At 35.6% G+C, this 11,694-nt stretch overlaps 1 pseudogene; it reads right to left on the reverse strand.

The window, feature by feature from the left end:
* LOC131177202 (probable LRR receptor-like serine/threonine-protein kinase At1g51820) overlaps nucleotides 1-11,694 on the reverse strand; it is a 24,566-nt pseudogene continuing 12,872 nt past the window's right edge.

The following is an 11,694-nucleotide window of genomic DNA, read 5'->3' on the forward strand; positions in this document are numbered from 1 at the left end:
CTACCTTGCCAAGGGAGATAGTGCAGTAGACAGATTCAGAGTCATATATTCAACAGAATTATAGGATTAACTACGCCCCTCCCTTTTTCGAGCCATCTCTATTGCTAAACACCCGTTCAATTCCATCATCACGTGGCTCATAGTTGGTCTTTCAGTAGAAGTTTCTAACACACAAGCCATTGCTAATTCTGTAACTTTCCACATAGTGTAACACCCTCACTGTAGCCATTTCGTACATTCTACTGTTCTGGTGATCAGTGTTAGTCTGGACAGGTAAAACATCTGGAAAAATATTTAGACTAGAGTGAGGAGTCATAAATAATTCAAATACTAATAAGAAAAATTAAGGAAAAAAATTTTAGAAATAAAATACAATCAAGTTAAATGAGCCGGTGCCCTAGCAATGGGTAACCTAGTAGAAAGTTGCGGTCTTTGCAGCTAGAAGCCCTAAACCCAGGAGAAAATTCATGAAATAATTTTTGGCACTCTAGAGAAGAGTCATTGAGGTTTCGATGGCATTAGAATGCGAATTAGAATGCCAAGAAAATGCTTCTGGAATTTTATCAATCGTTACAGACGATTTTGGCTCAACAAGCCAAACGGATGGCATTTTGGTCATTTCGTCTTCAGAGATGATTTTTGACCAACTTGTCCAGTTAAGTAAATAAATTATATGACATAAAATATGAATAAATATTGAAGAAAATTTAACTAAAAATAAGTAGAGAAAAGAAAGAAAATAAAACAAATGACAATTTAAATTTACATAATGACATCATGAATGATGTAATTAAAAATTTTTTAACCAATCAAATTCTAACAAGCTTAAGCATAAAAGGCACAAGAAAAAGACTTAAAAAAATCCCATCTTCTTCTTCAAATTGCTGCTAGCCGAACCAGCTCTCCTTAGCCCTCCATTTTTTTTCCTTTGTCTTCAAGTTCATATCTCCTTATTTCTTGCCCAAAACCCTGCGGCCCCAACACTAAAAATACTCCTTAGCTCCTCTTTAAGAGTATGATAGCCAAGAATTGAAGGAATTATTGAAGTTTCACAAGACCAAGTTTGGTTCCAAAGAGGTTAGTGCCAAATTCTTCCATTCTTCTTCTAAATTCTTGTTTAGGTACTTGATTTAAGCTAGAAATTACAAGAAAATGAACTAAAATCTTTATGTATGTGTAATCCTAAATTCGGCCAACCTTGGTGTGTGGTTGGGCTGATGTTTTTGATAGGCTTAAACATGTTATAGATGATAGAGATTGCACATAAATGAGTTAGAATGGAAGAATTAAATCAATAACATGCGACATGTATAATTGAGAATTTGTGGTTAGGGTTTTGAACTCAAAAATTGAGGGTTTAAGTAATTAATGAGGGATTGATGTTTTAATGGTCAATTAGTGACCATTTGGCTATGTATGATGAGGAATTGAAGTGAATTGTAGCTTTGGATTTGAGGTTTGGTGTGCTGCCTTGAGTGCCCTGCAGGTCTGGATGTGAGTCCAGCAAGTTTGGGCAGCTGTAACTTGAGTTGTGTAGGTTCAATTGGTGCAAGGCCAATTGTACATGAAATTAGACACATAATGACACAACTTTGATGAAGGAAACCTGTCCAGAAAATAAACTTAGGATGCCCTAAAAAATTAACCAAATCCGAGTAGCACTAATTCCACATGGGCAAAATGACCAAATAAATAGTGTTCATTCATTTGGTCATAACTCAGTGTAGAAATGTCCAATTGACCTAAAATTTATATCAATGAAAAGCTTAGAAAATTTAGAACAACTTTTATGCTGAACACAAACTCAAATTCTGGACTTAACTAAATGAAATTGCTAGCCAAAGTTGAACTACCAAATCTGGCAGAACTAAAATTGCCTAGAAATTCTGGGTAAAAGCAATACGACCAGTTATGGTAAAATAGCCATAACTTGAGCCAAAAAACTCCAAATGGGATAATTCAAAAAGTTAAATATAACTAGACATAATAAAGAATAACTTTGATTCAGAACACTTGGCCAAATTCTCACTGTAGAATGGCCTAATGGAATAGTGAACTCTAGCACCCAAAACTAAAATTTTTTATTTATTTTTCATTGGTTAGAAGTATGGATTGGCAACTAATGCCAACCTTTTGGGAACCAAAATGTGATAAATCTATGTGATTAAAACTCATGTAACTATGATTTATGAGAAAGTCAATATTTTGACTTAAATGACTAAATGAATAGTAACCTTACATGTTAAGTACAAATATTTAAGAAATAACTTTGTAATATGCCCTAGTAGGCCTAGTGTTATTGGTTTGGATAGGTTGACATGCCAATAGGGTTCTGATAGCAGTACTGCATATGGCTACATGCTATTCTGTGATATGATAGCCTATGGCTATATTGATTATGATGTTATACTTGGCTTTTATGCCTTATTGATTTTATGGCTTATTAGCCATTCTGTCTACACACCAGGAGACACATTGTGACCGATGGTGTGATAGCCCGAGGTACCTAGTACTCAGTGCTAGTTTACCCGTTTATCCAGTCCGGTCAGTTTGTATAGGTTACTTGGGCATGAAAAAGTATAAATGTAATTGAATTGATTATTAAAGGAAGTAAGGAAATTAAATATCAAGATAAAAAACAAGAATGGTTACAATAAAAAGAGGCTCAAAATCATCAAGAAAATGATTAATAAAATGCTAGAAAGAGTTAATATCATAAAAGGTAATTAGCCTTCAACTAAATTATAAGTTAGTAATTATTTATTTTTTATAAGCACAATAACTAGAAAATTTTTACTTTTATTTGTATGTTATATTTTCTTGTATTATTGGCACCACTAAGCAGTATTGCTTAGCGCGTTGCTTTTTGCCACGCGTAGGTTCTGGAGAGACTGACAGAGAGCCCAGCAGACCACAGACTAGGTGAGGCCTGTTCACATATCTGCATAGTGTCCATGTCACCTCATAGGCTATAGTGTATTGGTAGGATACTAGGTCCCATTTTGGTATTTATACTGTTTGTACTTTGTAATTAAACTTTTATTTTATCGTGTATGTGTGAAACCCATGTAATATAATTTTGTATGAATGTCAGTATTTGTAAATTTGTAATTATAAATGAAAATTAAGTATTTATTTATGTTTTGAGATGTAAAATGAATGAATGACAAATGGGAGAATTTTTGAGAATTGACGAGAAAATTGGGAGTTAATGAATTGAATGACTATTAGAAGTGTTTTTCATAGGTTCTGAAGAACTGTTTTCTCCATTTTTAGCCAGTACTCTGCCGGATTTTCTATAAAATTTTCGAAACCTCAAATTAATTTATAATTTCAATAAATGATCTAAATGAGATCAATTTCATAAATTTCACTTAATAATCATAAATAAATAAATCAAGAATGGATAATAATAAATGAGATAAAATATAGTGTTCCGGCACACTGTGTGACATATCTTGCTTGGCTACACTGTAGACAGGTCAGGGGTGTCACACAGAGAATTGATGTCGAAATCTCCATTTAATCTTGGACCAGCAATGGCCTTAATATCCCCCTTGTCAAGCATGGAACTGACCTAGGTGCTTAGATGAATCTTATCAACGGTTTTGGCAATCACAGGTTGGCTTGTGATGATCTTTAAAAGAACAACTCCGAAGCTATAAACATCACTTTTTTCAGTCAACCAGTTTGTCACAAGGTACCTACAAGCGAAAACATGTCATTAATTTAATTCACACTCATTTCCGCCAAGAAACTAAAGTTTCTTGATTTCATCATTTAATCATTTTTTGTTTTTTTCAATGGGTTCTTGGGTGATTCAATAAGATCCAAGTGGTAGCCTTTCCTTGCTTTTTAATCTCCATCTCCCATCATTAATGACTTGAAAAGTTAAACCACTAAGACAATGGGTTAGTAATCTAGCTAGTGGTTAAATAAATATATCTCATAGAATATAGTTTTGGTTAAGTTTGACACAGGCATGCTCTTTGAAATACTTACTCAGGATCAACTAACGAGTTTTAACTACAGTAGTCTCTAGATGTGAGGCATCGGGTTCGAACCCAGTGAAACCACTTTTTTTTTTTTAAAAAAAAAAAAAAAAGAAAAGAAAAGACTTACTCGGGATCAAGGTAGCCCGGAGTGCTAACAACAGTTGTTGTGACATGAGAGTCATCTTCAGCTAGAAAATTTCTTGATAGCCCAAAATTAGCTAGTTTGGCTTGGAATTTATTGTCCAATAAAATGTTTGCAGTCTTCACGTCTCTGCGTACAATTGGTGGCTTGCAACCATTATGAAGATACTCTAATCCTAAATTTTCCATTTTAATGTCATTTTCCATAAAAAAACATGGACAAGAAAATCTTGTAAATAAATCATATATATGCTTACTAACCTTGTGCTACCCCAAGGGCTATTCGAAGTCTCCCCTCCCAGCTTAAGATATCTGCCGGGTCATCGCCTGCATTCATACAAAGCCCTTTTTTACACAACAATGGAATTTCATACAAGTTGACAAAATTATTTTTTCACCTGATGCACTCATTATAGTATATGCTGTGAAAAAATCACACCCTCACAAAATAAAGAATACAAAATTTAACGTGGTTCGGTGTAAGGCTACTCCACCAAACAAATTCACTATCAAGGAAAAATAATTACAACCACTAATTATTTTTCTCACTCTCACAAAACTCATAAAATTCAATACACCTCTCCACTTTGTAAGCTCTCTGTAATACATTCCATATACTAGTCAACCAACAATTCATGAGGCATGTTAAAGTAAAGATAAATTAGCATGCCCTGTGCCAACTGCTAAGGAACTGATGTGGGGTATCAACATGGGGCATGTGATGCTCCATGAAAATTTCGGTGAGTTTCTGAAAATTTTGAAAATTTGAAGCAATGCAAATAGCTCATAGGAGAGCATGGCCCTTAGCATGAGGCATGGCAAAGGGAAGCAGTGTCAACATGTGGCAGATGAATGTCGAGAAGTTACCTTAGAGACTGAATTGTCAACGCTAAGAGAAGAGCAACTGCTGTATTGTCAATAATTAAGTTATATGACTATTAAAAAGCAATATCATTAATGCTATTACAATAGCCAATAGAAACTAAAATTAAAGAAAATAATCAATTCAATAGGAATCTGGATAACAAGGATAGTGCAAGTATCTTAGCAAAAGAAAACAAGGAAGCCAGCAACAATGAACAAGCCAACGTAAAATTCATGAAACAAACAGAACTAAAAAAAAAAACAAAAATTAAATCATTTACAAATAGATAAAACATATTAAATTTCTAAAAACCAGGGAATTAACAGTTGAAGAATAAAGCAAACTGACCAATGTGCACAATTAAAAGCTAAAGTTTCATAAACTAACTAAAATTAACAAAAACAAAATTCTAAAACTAGATAGTGGTTGGCCTTCTTCATTGGAGGATGGTAATCGCTCATCTCATCCAGAGGTACTTGCTCAGTGGATTTCTCAGAAGCAGTATCCAGGTTTTCTATCATAGTCTTCATCTCTTTAAAAATGTCTAGGCCCCATTTGTACAACTGGTTAAAAGAGGCTATCAGCTTATTGTAAATGTCAATCATTTCTTTGTTATGAATTTTCTGCTTTTTCTTGAATGAAGAAAACTTCTTTTTAATCTTTTTCTCAAGCTTGGCTTACTTCTAACCAAGAGTATCAACCTTAGCTTCTAAAGCTTTTAAAGCAACCACAATATCAGAATAAGCATCAGAAACAGGCTGCTGCGCTGTACTCATTCTGTCAATTTTTGCTTCTAAATCTTTAAGAAAAACAAGTGAGTCTGATTGTCCAGCAGTAAGTGGGTGTGAGCTAGAAGGACCAGCATCAGTATGCTATCCTATACCCTGTGTTTGCTGCTGCTCTGTACCCTCATGTGCCCCATTTACCAACACATAAACATCACCCCTCTTTACACAAATTTTTATTTGAGTAATAATAATTCTATCTAGAAAAGACTGGCCAACCATAGACACCATAGCATATTGGTCAGGGTTAAAACCAAATGATTTGGTAATTACAGTCACCATCCCTTCAATAACTATACTGCTAGCTGAATGCTTAGAGACTATATGTTCTATATGAGAGCAAAGAAAATAAGCACCATTTTTTTTTTCTTCTCTTTCATGCACCATAAAAAGAATAAATCATTCTTTCCTACAACCCATTACTATGCCCTCTACCTAGTATAGTGTAAGACATGAATCTTTACAAGTATCTCAGGGTAGGGTCTTGAATAGCTGAGGCCTTAGCAGAACTAAGGTTGTAGTATTTCCCATATGGTGCAATGGACTTCCAAAATGTAGGGGGATCGTAGATAGTCCTTTGCCACTCTATCACTTTTGCTCCATGATTATAAAAACCAAATAAAGCATTCACTTGAACAGTGTCAAGTTCTCTGTCCTGACCCAAACACCTAAAGGAAATGGTGTCCCTATGGTTACTTTGCATAGGCTGGAAGTCCAATTGCAATGAGCTTAAAAATTCAATTGTCAATTCCCTAGAAGCAGGTTCTTGAATCCTAGCAAAATCACTCCAACCTATATTTTCTAAATATTCACCAACAGATTCATAAAGCCCTATCTCCCTGAGACTGTGTTCATCAATGTAGTTGGTGGCTAAAATTTTCTTTTTAGTAAGGGCCTCATAATTTTTCCTCATTTCAAAGTCCCTAAAAGTCCATGGGTAAGATGAGTTTACTTGATTTCCAGATGGAGGGATAACTGGAGCAGTTTGAGAAACTGTTGGTGAATGATGCAGGGGCGATTGGACCCTAATTGGAGCAGAAGAAACCTACAGTGAGATACGATTTTGGGCAGCAAAGCGGCTTCTGGCACTAATGGGTCTTGGGGAATCAACTTTAGGCTGTTTCAGTGAAGCAGAGGAGTGGAGAACTGGTTTCTTTCTTTTTCGTGTCTCATATACAGTTGAAGGGGTGGATTTGGTGTGTTTTTGGGAGGGAGGTGTGGCATCTTGGGTGGCATTATCGGGATTAGGGGTGGAATGAGAGGATTGGCGAGATGGAGAGCTAGGGTTTGTATCGGGAATTTGGGGATTTAGGGACGAAATGGGTGTTTCAGGTTGAGCATTGGGTGGTGTAGGGTTTGGTGTTGGGATTGAAGAATTACTATTGGCAGCCATTTTTATGGCTTGCAGCTTGGGTATGTGGGTTGAAAGCTGTTTGGTGCACACCATAGAAGGAACAGTGAAGGCTTAGGTCGTGCGGCTGATGAGATGAACTAGGATAAAATGGCTAGGGTAAAGGTTTAAGTGGTGATATACCTAGTGTCTAACATGAGACATGTTAAGAATAGTGAGGGGTGACACGCCCTGTGTGATTTGGTGTAAGATGGATAACATGAGGCATGTTGGAATACAAGGGAAAAATGATATGCCCCGTGTTATTGTACGTGAAGTACTACATGAGGCATGTGAGACCCCTTGAAACTCTCGGTAGGTTTTACATTTTTAGCAATTTAAAGTGCCCAGAACATGTTTTGGTGGTGACACTACCCCCAGCATACATTATGTTGAACCTAGTGTTAAATGACCTGATAAGAAAAACCCAAAAATGTGATCTTAAACACACTAAAACCAAACCCAAAACACAATTTGCACAAAAATTTCACTCAAAATTCAATTGAAACCCAATTAATCGCTAAAAACAATTAAAACTTATCAATCCACCAAACACAAACTAAAACATTATTCAAGTAATATTCACATTAACAATCACACCACAAGGAATAACACCCAAATGCAACCCTAAACTCATCTTTAAAAATTCATGAATAAGGAATAAAGTACTGCTGCAGACACTGTTCACATGACTAAATTTCTGCAGAATTGTATCATGAAGTTTCACTAAATATACAATGGCAAATATGTCAATCTCAGTGCACTACATTAAAATTAATTACCCAAAAAGTAAAATCAAAAGCATGTTGCTATTGATTACCATGAAAGTTCCTATATTTCTCACCAATTTCCTCAAAATGGTGCAACTAAAATGGCCTTTCACTCCACCATGTTGCTGCAATCAGACATAAAGCTTAAATTAGTTCATATTTGACTTTGTTAAAAACAATATGCATCATGGAAGACAAATATAAGGTTTATCAACTTTTCAGGCATTAATTCTTTCAATTCAGCATACACATTTGCTTGAAAATCTCCACCAACCTGCAGAAAGAAATTTTAATTTCAAATTTGAGTTCAATGGGATATAAGATGAAACAAAATGAAAGAAAATTTAAGTATAAGGAAAAATTTTTGGGGTGCCTCCCAAAGAGAGCTAATTTTAGTTTATTAGCTTGACCCTTCTTAATTTAGTGCATTGGTGGATCATCAAAGAAACAACTTGTTCCCTTCTCAATGGGCTGGCCTGTGATATAAATCTTGAGCCTTTGACCATTAACTTTAAAGAGACCAGAATTTTCACTCCAAATATCCACAGCTCCATGTGGATAAACTTTGATGACCTTGAAAGGACCAAACTATCTTGATTTCAACTTTCCAGGAAAGAGTCTAAGTCTAGAATTATACAATAAAACCAGATCACCTTCTTTAAACTCCTTTCTTTTAATATACTTATCATGCCAAAATCTAGTCCTTTCCTTAAAAATCCTTGCATTCTCATATACATCCAACCTTATCTCTTCAAGTTCATGTAATTGAAGTAACCTTTTCTATCCAGCACTCTTTAAGTCAAAATTCAAAGTTCGGATTGCCCAATATGCTTTGTGCTCCAACTCAATTGGCAAATGATATGATTTCGCAAAGACTAGCTTAAAAGGTGTAGTTCCAATGGGAGTCTTGTAAGTTGTCCTGTATGCCCATAATGCATCATCTAGCCTCAATGACCAATCCTTCCTTGAATGATTAACAGTTTTTTCCAGAATTCTCTTCAATTCCCTATTAGATACTTCAACTTGCCCACTAGTCTGAGGATGATAAGGTGTAGCTACCTTATGAGTAACCCCATATTTCTTCAAAAGATTTTCAAACTATTTATTGCAGAAATGAGATCCACCATCACTGATTATAGTTCTTGGAGCTCCAAATCTAGTGAAAATAAATTTTTTCAAAAATTTCACTGCTACCCTTACATCATTTGTAGGGGAAGCAATGGCCTCAACCCATTTAGACACATAATCCACACCTACCAAAATGTACTTATTCCCAAAAGATGATGAGAATGGTCCCATGAAATCTATGCCCCAAACATCAAATAACTCAATCTCCAAAATTCCTTGTTGTGGCATTTCGTTTTTCCTTGAAATATTCCCCACTCTTTGACATCTGTCACATCTCAAAATAAATTCTCTCATAATTTTAAACATGTGCGGCCAATAAAATCCATCTTGAAGTATTTTACCTACTGTTTTATCCACACTAAAATGACCTCCATAGTCAGAAGAATGCAATGCTCTAGAATGTTTCCTATTTCTTCTTCAGGCACGCACCTTCTAACTAGGCCATCATTACATCTCTTGAATAACAATGGATCCTCCCACGTATAAAATTTCACATCATGCAAAAATTTCTTTTTCTATTGATAGCTCAAATCTGGTAGGAGAACTCCACATGACAAGTAATTGACAAAATCTGCAAACCATGACAATGCAGCAACAACAACTAGTAGTTGCTCATTCGAGAAAAACTCACCAATTGGCAATTCCTCTTCATTTCCATCCTTACTCTCATACTTAATCCTTGATAGATGGTCCGCCACAACATTTTCAGCTCCCTTTTTATCCTTAATTTGTAAGTCAAACTCCTGTAGCAATAGAACCCATCTTATCAGTCTTGGTTTTGCTTCTTTTTTATTCATCAAATATCTTATGGCGGCATGGTCTCAGATAGACGATCACTTTTGATCCAACCAGGTATGATCTAAACTTTTCCACAGCAAATACCACAGCTAAAAATTCTTTCTCAGTGGTGGCATAATTTACTTGAGCATTATCTAGAGTTTTGCTGGCATAATAGATTGCATAAACCTCTTCTCTTTTTTCTGACCAAGTACAGCTCCCACAGCAAAGTCACTAGCATCACACATAATCTCAAATGGCAATAACCAATCCAGAGGTTGCATAATAGGGGCTGTTGTTAGAGCTTCCTTCAACCTTAATGTAGATGGAAGTGGTTTGATGTGTACCTGTGGTGCGTCCTTCTCATCTAGCAAAGATGCGTGTGCAACTTCATATTTCAATTCTTCAACTTGCAAAACTTGATCTCTTACAACTTCTTGAGTAGCTTCCAAAATTTGAGCAAAAGCTGCAACTTCAGGATTTTCATCCTTTGTTGTTCTACTATGTACCGAACAATTCTCCAAAGGGTCCTCAGGATATCTTTCCTTAAATTCTGCTTCCACAATCTCATCAATAACATCCACCCTTAAACAAAGATCAACTCCATGATGTTTCTTCAAAGTCTGATTCAAATTAAATTTCACCTCCTCTTCTCCAACTTTAAATGTCAATCTACCATTCTTTACATCAATTATAGCTCCTGCTGTGGCTAAAAATGGCCTTCCTAAAATGATAGGTATGTGAATATCCTCTTCCATCTCAAGTACCACAAAATCCACAGGAATGAAAAATTTTCTAATTTTTAAAGGCACATTTTCCAAAATTCCCACTGGATATTTGATGGATCTATCAGCTAGCTGCAAAGAAATGGTGGTGGGCTTCAAATCTCTTACCTTTAGCTTTTCACAAATGGAGAGTGGCATCAAACTTACACTAGCTCCAAGATCACATAATGCCTTTTCAATACTAGTATCCCCAATGTGACAAGGAATAGAGAAACTTCCTAGATCCTTCAATTTTGGTGGAAGTTTATTCTGTAAGAGAGCACTACACTCCTCTGTTAATGCCACAGTTTCATAATCTTTTAATCTTCTCTTGTTTGACAAAATTTCTTTCAGGAATTTAGCATATGAGGGCATTTGAGAAATTGCATCTGTAAATGGAATGTTGATGTATAACTTATTCAAAACTTTCAAAAATTTCCCAAACTGCTTATCTAGCTTTTCTTTCTGAAACCTCTGAGGATATGTCAATGGTGGCTTATATGGTGGTGGAGGCACATACTTTTCCTCTTCTTCTTTTTCAACTTCCTTCTTCTTGTTTGCTTCCTCATTAACTTCATCATGATTCAAAATAGATTCATTTTTGTCTTCATCTTCTTTCTTCTTTTCCTCTTCTATCTCATCTTCCTTTTTCTTTCCCAAAATTTTCCCACTCCTTAGGATCACTGCCTTGTAATGTTCTCTAGGATTCTTTGGTTGACTTGGAAGTTTTCCTTGTGTTTTGCTGGAAGAGCTTGCTTGTTGAGCTATTTGGTTTTCCAACATCATGTTATGAGTGGCAAGCTAGTCTATCCTTGAAGTTAATTGTTGAATCATTTTTCCTTGTTTCTGTTGAGCAGTTAAGAAATTCTCCATCATAGACTTCAAAATTGAATCTTGGTCTGAAGACTGAACTGATGGTTGTGGAATAGGTGCATTTTGATTCCTTTGTGGTGGAAATCCAGGTGGTACTCTATTTTGCTAAAAATTTTGCTATTGTTGCTAAAAATTAGGAGGTTGATAATTCTGTTGCTGCCCTTGTCGACTTCCCCAAGAAAAGTTAGGGTGGTTCCTCCATGCTG

The sequence above is a fragment of the Hevea brasiliensis genome, unplaced genomic scaffold (genome assembly GCF_030052815.1).
Source record: "Hevea brasiliensis isolate MT/VB/25A 57/8 unplaced genomic scaffold, ASM3005281v1 Scaf352, whole genome shotgun sequence".
Classification (NCBI taxonomy): Eukaryota; Viridiplantae; Streptophyta; class Magnoliopsida; order Malpighiales; family Euphorbiaceae; genus Hevea; species Hevea brasiliensis.